General features: G+C 57.3%; 1 non-coding gene across 1 annotated transcript; it reads right to left on the bottom strand.

Moving 5' to 3' along the window:
- Positions 1-8,944: 8,944 nt before the first annotated feature.
- Positions 8,945-9,015, bottom strand: TRNAR-GCG. The gene has a single exon. It is a non-coding gene; the product is annotated as a tRNA-Arg (tRNA).
- Between the last annotated feature and the right edge of the window lie 773 nt (positions 9,016-9,788).

Here is a 9,788-nt window from a genome sequence, read left to right as displayed (position 1 = left end):
GGTCGGGGGGTCCAGTCACCACCTATTCTGCTCTCCTGGCTGCTGGGGTGCATCCGGCCCCCCACCCCCCTCCCCAGAGATGGGAGCTCCTCCTGCTGCCATGGTGATATGGTTACTGGGATACGTCTGCTCCAGCCCCCCAGCCCCAGGAGATGTGAGGTCCTCCTGCAGCCAGGGTGAGCTGACAGCTGCTTGGGCTGGTAGGTATTCAGTAAGTCCAAGAATCCGGGAAAGACAGCAGTGAATCAAAGACGACCACGTTCATCAGTGGCCACCTAGCAGTGGAGAGCGGAAATTCAGCCCATCCTCACCACGCTCCCCATACTCGGGTGTATGGTACCCCCTCAATCAGAGACTTGAACACCACCTGAATTGTTTTTCTCAGACTGAAAATTGCCACATCAAGAAATATTCGAGTGTCCCATCCAGGATGGGTTTCCCAGGTGGCTCAGTGGTATAGAACCTGCCTGCCAATGCAGAAGGTGAAAAGAAACGAGGGTTCAACCCCTGGGTCGGGAAGATCCCCTGGAGTAGGAAATGGCAACCCACTCCAGTGTTCTTGCCTGGGAAACCTCATGGACAGAGGAGCCTGGCGGGCTATCGTCCGTGGGGCCGCAAGAGTTGGACACGACTGAGCGACTCGGCACCCACACATCCAGAGCGCTATGCATCTCCCTGAGTGGGCGCTCCATTTAAGTTGATGAACATAACTTAATGCTGCTGTAACTGAGGATCTAGTCTAGGACACCTAGAAACCCAGTGATGTGGGGGTGTGGGGGACAGTGGGGTGCATCTACTGCAGGTGTGAGATCTGAGGTGTAGAATATTATCAAAGCAGGAAAATCTTAGTTCTCAAGTGTGTCAGTAATCCGTGGTCACGTTTATAGGTGTTTGTTTCATTCATGGCTCAACAACATAAATACAAACATGTACCATCACAAAAGCATGATATGCATGTATGCTTATCAGTTATGGCCCTTACAATTACAATTAACAACACCACCAAAAATTGGAAACTCTCTTTGAAATGAAGGGAGTTCATAAGCTTGAGTAACTGAAAAGGCAGCTGGAGTTTGATCTGGGGCCCAGCTCAGTCGCCACACTGTTGGCTGGGCTCTGTCCTCCACATGGCCCCTTTGCCCTGAGCCTCATGTGACAAAAGGTCAAGTCACGCTTTCCAACGCTGGAACCAGCCTCATCTCCAAAGAAAAAGTACCTCTCTACCATTGACACCTGTGCGTGTTTCTGTATTGATCCAGTTCAGTTCAGTTCAGCCGCTCAGTCATGTCCAACTCTTTGCGACCCCATGGACTGCAGCACGCCAGGCCTCCCTGTCCATCACCAACTCCAGGAGTTCACCCAAACTCACGTCCATCGAGTCAGTGATGCCATCCAACCATCTCATCCTCTGTCGTCCCCTTCTCCTCCCGCCTTCAATCTTTCCCAGCATCAGGGTCTTTTCAAATGAGTCGGCTCTTTGCATCCGGTGGCCAAAGTATTGGAGTTTCAGCTTCAATATTGATCCGTATGTATTGCAAATTATAAGTTCACACTGACAGTTCTGATTCCAGTCGAATGCTGGAGAGCTTACAGCGGCTTTCCCCTTCTCCATATTTGTAACTTTCTCTGATGTCCACAAATCTGGATCCCGTGACCCTCAGCATCTTTCTTGTATGATCACTCCACCTCCTGACCCTGACGCTGCCCCAACACGAGCACCGGCACCCCAGGCTGGGCCTTGGTGGTCCTCCCGTCCCCCCCCCCCCCCACAAGTCCTCATCACTGGATCCCCAGCACTTCAGAGGGAAGAGCGGGGAACAAGAGGGAGGGAAGTCTTACCACCTTGGAAAGCATCGGAGTGCAGTTTTACAGTCTATGCCGTCCATGCATGTGCATGTTTTTGTACTGAAATTCTTATGGGAGACACAAAATGTGAGCATAAGATGGAAGAGGATGATGTATATTCAGCAACAAAAGTGTTCTAACGGGACGCTCAGTAGTTCTATCCCAGTTACCCGCCGTGTGCACCTGCCCAGAGGATGGGTCCCCACCTTGGCTGAGGGGCTCAGGTGTGTCCCCTGTGAGCTGAGGTCCAGCCCAGCGACACAGCTGCGGTCAGTGAGGCCTCTCTGAGGCCACGGAGCACCCCTTCCTGTGGGTGGGAGGGCGTCTCTAGTCGGGGGTTCTGTGAAGCTGTGATAACACCTTTATAAATAGCGTGTGTTGCCGCACCTCCTGCCTTGGTGCTGATGCAGCCGGCGGGACCAGGGCGCTTCTGTGAGCTGGGCCTCCTCGGGCTGGACAGACGCGGCTCTGGAAGCCTGTGTGAGAGGCAGCTTGCCGCCCGAGGAGGCGGGCGGAAATCGGTTCGGGGTCCAGGGAAGGCTGGAGGAGCAGGTGGGCCCTTCTGGGAGAGCAGGAGGGAGAGAAAGGCCCTTGATCTGCCAGGAGAGAGCGCCCATTGCCGCGCGTACAGCTCTGCCTCAGATGCGCTCAGGCCGGCCGGCGAAGCCCGCAGCGAGTCCAGCCAAGGGCGTCTCTGTGTGTCAGGGAAGGTCCACACCCCCCACGCACGTCTCAGCCGGCGTTGTCTCCCCTGACAGTGTCGGGCAGCAGGCAGAGTTGGTTTTCAAGCCTCCCCTGTCCCCTCTCTGGTGGACCACAGGAGCGCCCGTGAGCAGGGGGCCCAGGGAAAATTTCTGGGAATGAAAAATTCTATATTTCCGCACAAGGGACGCCAGTGTCCACTGGGTGTCACCTTCTGATGGTTTTGCCCCCGTGAGATGCCGGTCGGAGGAGGAACTGCTGTATTTGTGAGTCTTGAGAGGGAAAACAGGGAACCTGCAACACGCCAGAGGCCCCGCAAGGCTGTGGCCAGCCCGCCACCCAGACCATCCTTGACTCCAGTGTCCTCCCCACCGCCAAGACCCTCTGGGCCACTCAGTGGGCAAGGGGTGGGTGTGGAGAGAGGCCCCGTGCCTGCGCTTCTCCACCCGGGGCACCCCAACATCCTGGGGGAGCTGCTTGGGGCTCCGTGTTGAACCACCAGACAAATGACGCAGGGGAGGTTCCAAGCAAACAGGCCTCATCTAGACGTCTGTGTGCACCTTAACCGGCAATGGTGTTATCCATTCAGAATCTTTTACTAACTGCAGAGAGACCTGTGATCTGCCTCTTTTACCCTTTATCTATAGAATTAATGATATTTTTGTCCTGATACATCCAGGGAATGTTTCATAGTATCCTCATGATAAAATAATTTAGTAGGCTGTCGTCTTAAGGGACTGGAAAGGGTACAAGGAAAAATAAGGCACGGTCCCAGACTTCCAGGAGCTTAATACGTGTTTGGGTGAATAGAGCATTCAGGAGAAATGTCCGAGCTGCGCAGGCAGTGGGTGAGAAACGCCCTCCATGGTTCAGACGATGAGCAAGGGGAAACCAGAGCCGGCCGGCGTGTGAGCTGGTTGGGAGGGTGCCGGAGAAGCAAGGTGGGGCCTCCGCGACCGGCTGAGAGGTGGGAGCAACATCACAGAGTAGGACACGCTCGGGGAGAGAGGACGTCACCGCGGGTGGGGTGAGAGGCGTGAGCAGGGGCTCGGCGTGGAGACCAGAGGCCTTGATTGGATGCGGCCGGTCCTGGGGTTTCAGCAGAGAGTGGTGTCATCCAAGCCAGGTTTCCAACATCAGAGCTTGCCGTCCTTCCGGACACAGGCTGCAGAGATGGCTGGGTGGCGGGATGCCCGGCTGGAGGTGGGGGCTGGTGGCCTCTCGGGGACCCGGTGACACAGAGGTGAGGTGATGAGGGGAGAGACGGGAGGCCCAGGCCTGGGGGTTCGGGAGGCTCGGGCCAGGCGGGGCTGGACCCAGTGCTGGGGTGGATGCTGTCCACGGCAGGGGATCTGAGCCGTTCAAGGAGCCGGCGGGGCAGGGGGAGAGAGTGTGACCGTGGGCGGGCTGGTGTCCGGGGCCACGACTTCTTCTGTTGGAATGACCGAGTGGCCGTGGGAAAGTTCCTTCCAGAATCCGTGGAGCTGAGAGTTGCTGGGATGCCTAGTTGATTCCTGGTTGAAAGTTATCTTACCAGTGTCCCGTCTGTCCTAAAGAAGAGAACACACGAACTCAGCGGGAGATGTGTGTGGGGTACACGTGGGTGTTCTACGCTTCCGTGACGTGTGGGCTGTGGGCGCATTGTTTATGGTGATGGATACTTTCCCGGGGACAGTCTGTCACCCCATCTTCTGCAAAACTCTGCTTCCCACCCAGTGTGGTCTTCACTTGTTAATTCATTTATTCAACAGTGGTTCACGGAGCGGCCTGTTTGGGTGAGGGCCCATGCGCCCAGGGCTGCAGACACAGGTGAGCAGCAGAAACCCAGCCCCTCCATCTTCCTGCTCCTCCGAGGAGGCGACACCTAACAGCTCCCACGTGAGGCGGAGGCCCCCGGGGGCTGTCCCCGGCCACAGCGATGTCTCCCCGCCACCCGGACGTCTCTCTGCATTCACACTCCATCTCATTCCTTCAGAAGAGAGTCCCCCGGCCCAACCCTGTGGCTTCTAGAACAGAACAGAATCCAATCTCTCTCCAAACCTCCCCAAAGACTCTCAGGAGGTCAGGGCCACCGGGCGTCCTTACCTCTCTGCAGCGGGCCTTATGAAAGGTGCTCTCACAGGCGTCCAGAGCCAAGCGCTCTGAGCCGGTCACCTCCATGGAAACCCGGCTCAGCCTGGGGCCTCCCCCAGCCGAGGCTGGAGCAGAGGGAGGAGGCACCAGGACTTGGAAACTCAGAGCCATGAGCCAGGCGTTTTCATCTCGGTGTGGGGAACTGTGACCCGAGGTCAACACCCACGTCTAGCCGGGCTGAGCCTAGAATGTGGCATTTCCCCCCCAGACAGTCAGCACACTGAACGCCCCTGTGTCCTTCCACCGGGCCCTAGGTCCTGCCCTTGCTGCTGTCCGCCGGCTGTGTGGTCACTCTGAGCCACGTGGCTGGGTAGACCAGGAGGCCTGGCCAACTCTAGGCATTGCTTTCTCAGCTGGGACCTGTGAGCAGGTGTTCAGGGGCTCCAACATCCTTCAAGGAGCAAGGGAGGGACCCCAAGTGACACAGCTGTTTCAACCTTAAATTTCACCCCAGCCGAGCGGCTCACCCCCCGGCCAAGTGGCTCACCCGAGACTCACCAGCATCGTCTAGCCCCCGGGCCCTGAACCGGCGGAATTCTGGTGCCCGACTCGCCCTGTGGGGCGCTTACGAAGGATCCGTCAGCTGGGAGTTTTGTCTCGCGGGTGCGTCTTCCCCTCCAGCTCCTGCTGTCTGCATATTTTCCTCCCTGGCGGCCAGCCAGTCCCTGCTGTCAGCCTCTCAGGGCTGATATCTCCTCTCTGACTCCTCGGGGGGCTGACGGCAGGGACCCAGACGTGCCCTCCAGCAGCAAATCACTGAGGCGTGTGAGCGCTTTGTGACTTCGTGTTTCCTGCCGCTGTTACACGCCGGGGCCTCCGAGCAGCCCCGGGGGGAGCAGGGCAGAGCGCTCGTCTCCCATTAAAGGATGTGAAAACAGCTCCTGGAGGTCCTGTCGCTCCAGGGTGGGCCTCGCTCTGGTTAGAAATGCAGAGTCTCGGGCCCCACGTAGACCTGCCGGTCTGAGTCTGCATCTTCACAGCGTCCCGGGTGATGACTCCGCTCGGTGGCAAGTGAGAAGCGAGGTTTCAGGGGATGCACCAGCCGGGGACCCGGAGCAGGGCGGTCTCACAGCCTGAGTGACCCCACTCCAGCCTTCCCAGGGGGTCCAGCAGTCCCCTCTCTGCCCCCACGCTCCTCCGGTCAGGGAGATGTAGGACTGGGGCCTAGATCCAGGACCCAGACCCACGTCCACTCACAACCGCCGAGACGGCGATGAAAAGGCAGTGTGGAGCCAGCAGCGCAGGCAGGGCCCGGCGGGTGAGGGCAGCAACGAGCCCAAGGCCGGGGGCCCGGGGTCGTGAGGGTCCAGGAGAGACGGAGAACCTGGCCCGCATCGCAGCGGCACCGCGTCCCGGACTCGCTTCCCTCACTGCGAGGCGGACACGGGCGGGCGCGGCAGGGATGAAGGGCTTGGACTGCGTCTGGCACGAGGTGGGGGCCTGGTGGTCGAGGGGGCGGCCCCGTCCTCCCCCGAGCCCCCATCCCCACGCCCTCCTGCCCCGAGTTTCCGTGCATTCAGCATTCCCCGGCCGTGGCTGCGTTCCAGCGTGGAGGCGGCCGCCCACCCGCCCTGGTGGGCCGAGAGTGGCAGGTTACACAGCGCTCCGAGCCCCATCGCGTTGCAGAAGAGGGTGTCGTTCTACAGCCATTTCAACGCCTCCTTAACCCTTGTGATGCAGTGCACACGTGACCCGTGGCCTCGTTTCCAAGGCCCGAGTGGGGATGAGCTAACCTCGCGGGCCGTGAGTCTCACCGGGAGAAGGGTCGGCTGGGCGGAGCTTTGCGGACCCGCTGGAGGCGCGGTCTGTCGGCCTGAGCTGGGCTGGCCCAGAGCCGCCTCTCTCGCAGGACGGCGCTGGGGGCAGGGGAGGTGAGCTGACCGCAGGGCGCCCGCCCGGGGGCGGAAACCAGGCCCTTCTGGCTTGCAGACCCATCTGCTCCCGCGCGCGTCTGCTGTGTCCTGCGCTCGCTGGGCGATCTAGCTGCTGTAATAACACGCCCAGCATTTCAGGGGCTCCCCCCACCCCCGGCAAGTCTGCTCCTCTCTCCCGGGATGTCCAGCACCGTGTGTTACTTGTTGGGCAGGTTCCCCGCGGTGACTTGGGGCCAGGCTCCTGACGTGCTGGCTCCGAGGGCCCCCTTTCACCTTATTGCTGGGCTTCATCTTTTATTTTTGCCATGGGCCCGCTTTTGGTGGTCTGGTGAACGGGCTTTTTCTCAGAATAATGTTTTTAAATACATCTCTGAAAGCACACAGGATAACAAAGTATGTAATGTGAAAATGTAATTTCCTTTTATTTTAAAGATTTTCTTTTTGATGCAGACCATTTTTAAATCTATATTGAATTTGTTACAATATTGTCTCTGTTTTATGATTTTTTTTATTTTTTGGAGGGGGTTGGAGTTTGCAAGGCATCTGGGTTCTTAGCTTCCTGACCAGGAATCAATCCTGCACTCCTTGCCTTTGAAGACGGAATCTTAATCACTGGATCTCCAGAGAAGTCCCCCAGATGTGGTTTCTATTAATACAAAGTCACCACCCGGGTGCAGCTGTTTCTTGCCTGTACTCATAACTGAAGGAAATGCTAAAGACTGGGTAGAGTTTGCAAATAAAGACGTGACTATCTTCTGGCATTTGAGTCCACAGATTGCCCTTGACTTCTGACTCGGGTTCAGACCTGTGGGCAACAGTCAGGGTGGAAGAGGCAGCAAAGGAAGAGCCTCTTCTCAGGCCTCTGCTGGGAGGGACACAGACCCTCTCACGCCCATCAGCCACAGCCAGGGCAGGGCCACGTCCAGCAAGCGTGCGTGGGAAATCCTGTCTGACGGTAAGTCTCTGGCTTCAGTATCTCATGTCTCTCGTGTCTGAAACACGAGATGGACCTGGCATATGCTCTCTAAACGCTGGGAGGAAAAAGTAAACTGGGGGACTTGGGGCTTCGCTAGTGGTCCAGAGGCTAAGACTGTACACTCCCCATGCAAGGGGCCCGGCTTCCATCCCTGGCCATGGAACTGGATCCCGCATGCCACAACTAAGGCCCGACACAGCCAAACAAATAAGTAAATATGGGAAAAAAACAAATTGGAGGGTCTGCTCAGGTCTGTCTGTGAATCCACCCAAAGCTGCTTCCAGTGACTGATACCTGGCAAAGGTCCCCCGTCAGTTCTGGGCGGTTCAGTCTTCAGGGAGGACCAGCCAGAGATGCTGCGGAGGGAAAAAAGCTGCGTATCTTCTCTGCTCGGGAAAGACAGACCGAGAGATGGCTCCTGTGTCCCAACTCTGGAAGCCTGTGCAACGGACTGCAGGCCCAGGGAAGAGAAGGAACGTCTTCTGGCCTTTCCAGAACGGCAGCCCCCCACCCGCCGTGGGCCCCCACGGACCACCATCTGTCCCTGCTCCCTCCACACAGGGGGTGATGCCGGCTCAAACTGGCTGACACTCAGGAGTCGCTGCAGAAGAATGGGGCTGGTCCTTGGGCAACAGGCTGTCTTCCAGCCCGTCATCTGCTCAACAAACACGGCCGGATGTCCAGCTCTGCCTGCGCGGGGAGGGGCTCTGGTCACAGCGCTGGGGACGCAGGGAGGCTGCGGGAACCTGCCCGGAGCTGGGCTCCAGCTGTCTGTCGCTCCGTCTCGTCGCCTGCTGGGACGACAGGTCTGGCGGTCCCCGCAGGACGGAGGGGGAGCGGGGGTGACAGGGCTGGCTTTATTCCTTTCCTGGGGCTGCTGCAGCGAGTCAGCACAGACAGGGTGGCTGACAGGGCAGCAGTTTGTCCTCCCCCAGCCCGGAGGCCAGAAGTCCACAGTCAGGCTGTGGGCACAGCCGTGGCTTTTCTGGAGGCCGTGGGGAGGACGCTTCCTACTCCTCCGGGCATTTCCTGGCCGGCAGCTGCGTCACCCTGGTCTCTGCCGCCGTCCTCAGATGGCCCCTCCGCGGTGTGCCCGTGTCTGCATTTCTCTCTTCTTGTAAGGACACCAGTCACTGGTTAAAGTGAAAGTGAAAGCTGCTCAGTCGTGTCCGACTCTGCGACCCCATAGACTATACAGTCCATGGAACTCTCCAGGCCAGAATACTGGAGTGGGTAGCTGTTCCCTTCTCCAGGGCATCTTCCCAACCCAGAGCTCAAACCCAGATCTCTCAATCTTCCCAACCCAGGGATTGAACCCAGGTCTCCCGCATTGCAGGCAGATTCTTTACCAGCTGAGCCACCAGGGAAGCCCAGGAAGACTGGAGTGGGTAGCCTATCCCTTCTCCAGGGGATTTTCCCAACCCAGGGATCGAACCTGGGTCTCCTGCATCGCAGGCAGATCCCTTACCACTGAGCCACCAGGGAAACCCCGTAGCTATCCCTAGGAGGGTCTTCACCCAGTCATGTCCATCTCTTTTGTGACTCCATGGGCTGCAGCCTGCAAGACTCCTGTGTCCATGACCAAATCAAAACACAAAAACTTATAGCACAAGGATATGAAAGGTAACACAGATGGTGAAGAGGTACAGAGGGTGGGGTCCAGAGAGTCCCAAGCACGGGGACTTCTGTCCCCATGGAGGGGGGAGCACCAACCTACATCATGTGGATGCATTTCTGTTCAACACCCTGGAGGCTCCCTGAACCCCATCCTCTGTTCTTATGGAAGCCTCATTACGTAGGCCTGACATTAAATCATTGACGACATTGGTGATTAACTAAACCTCCAGGCCCCTCCCCTTCCTGTAGGTTGGAGGTGGGGCTGAAAATTCCAACCCTGTAATCATATCAACCAGACTCCACCCCTATCAGGGGGCTTGCCAAAAGTCACGTCATTAATGTGAACTCAGAGGTTTGTTATGAATAAAAGCCTATGTCACCTTTATTATTTTGAAGCTGTTTCAGGAAACAATGACAAAAATCAAATATTATGACAAAAGATGCCGCTAATGTTCTAATCACTTAGGAAGTTATCAGGTGTTGGAAGCTATCAGCCAGGAACTGAAGATGGAGACCAAATTCTATATTTATTATATGATAATATCGAACAAAGCAGGATCCTATGGTCCTTACCCCGTCTCCACCTGCCTTTTGTCAGTGGAAAACCATTAGTCAGAGAGTAAGTTTAATCAGAGAAGTAA

Source organism: Cervus elaphus, chromosome 26 (genome assembly GCF_910594005.1).
Source record: "Cervus elaphus chromosome 26, mCerEla1.1, whole genome shotgun sequence".
Taxonomy (NCBI): Eukaryota; Metazoa; Chordata; class Mammalia; order Artiodactyla; family Cervidae; genus Cervus; species Cervus elaphus.
Note: the sequence above shows the minus strand (reverse complement) of the source record. Positions and strands in the feature narration are given on the sequence as shown.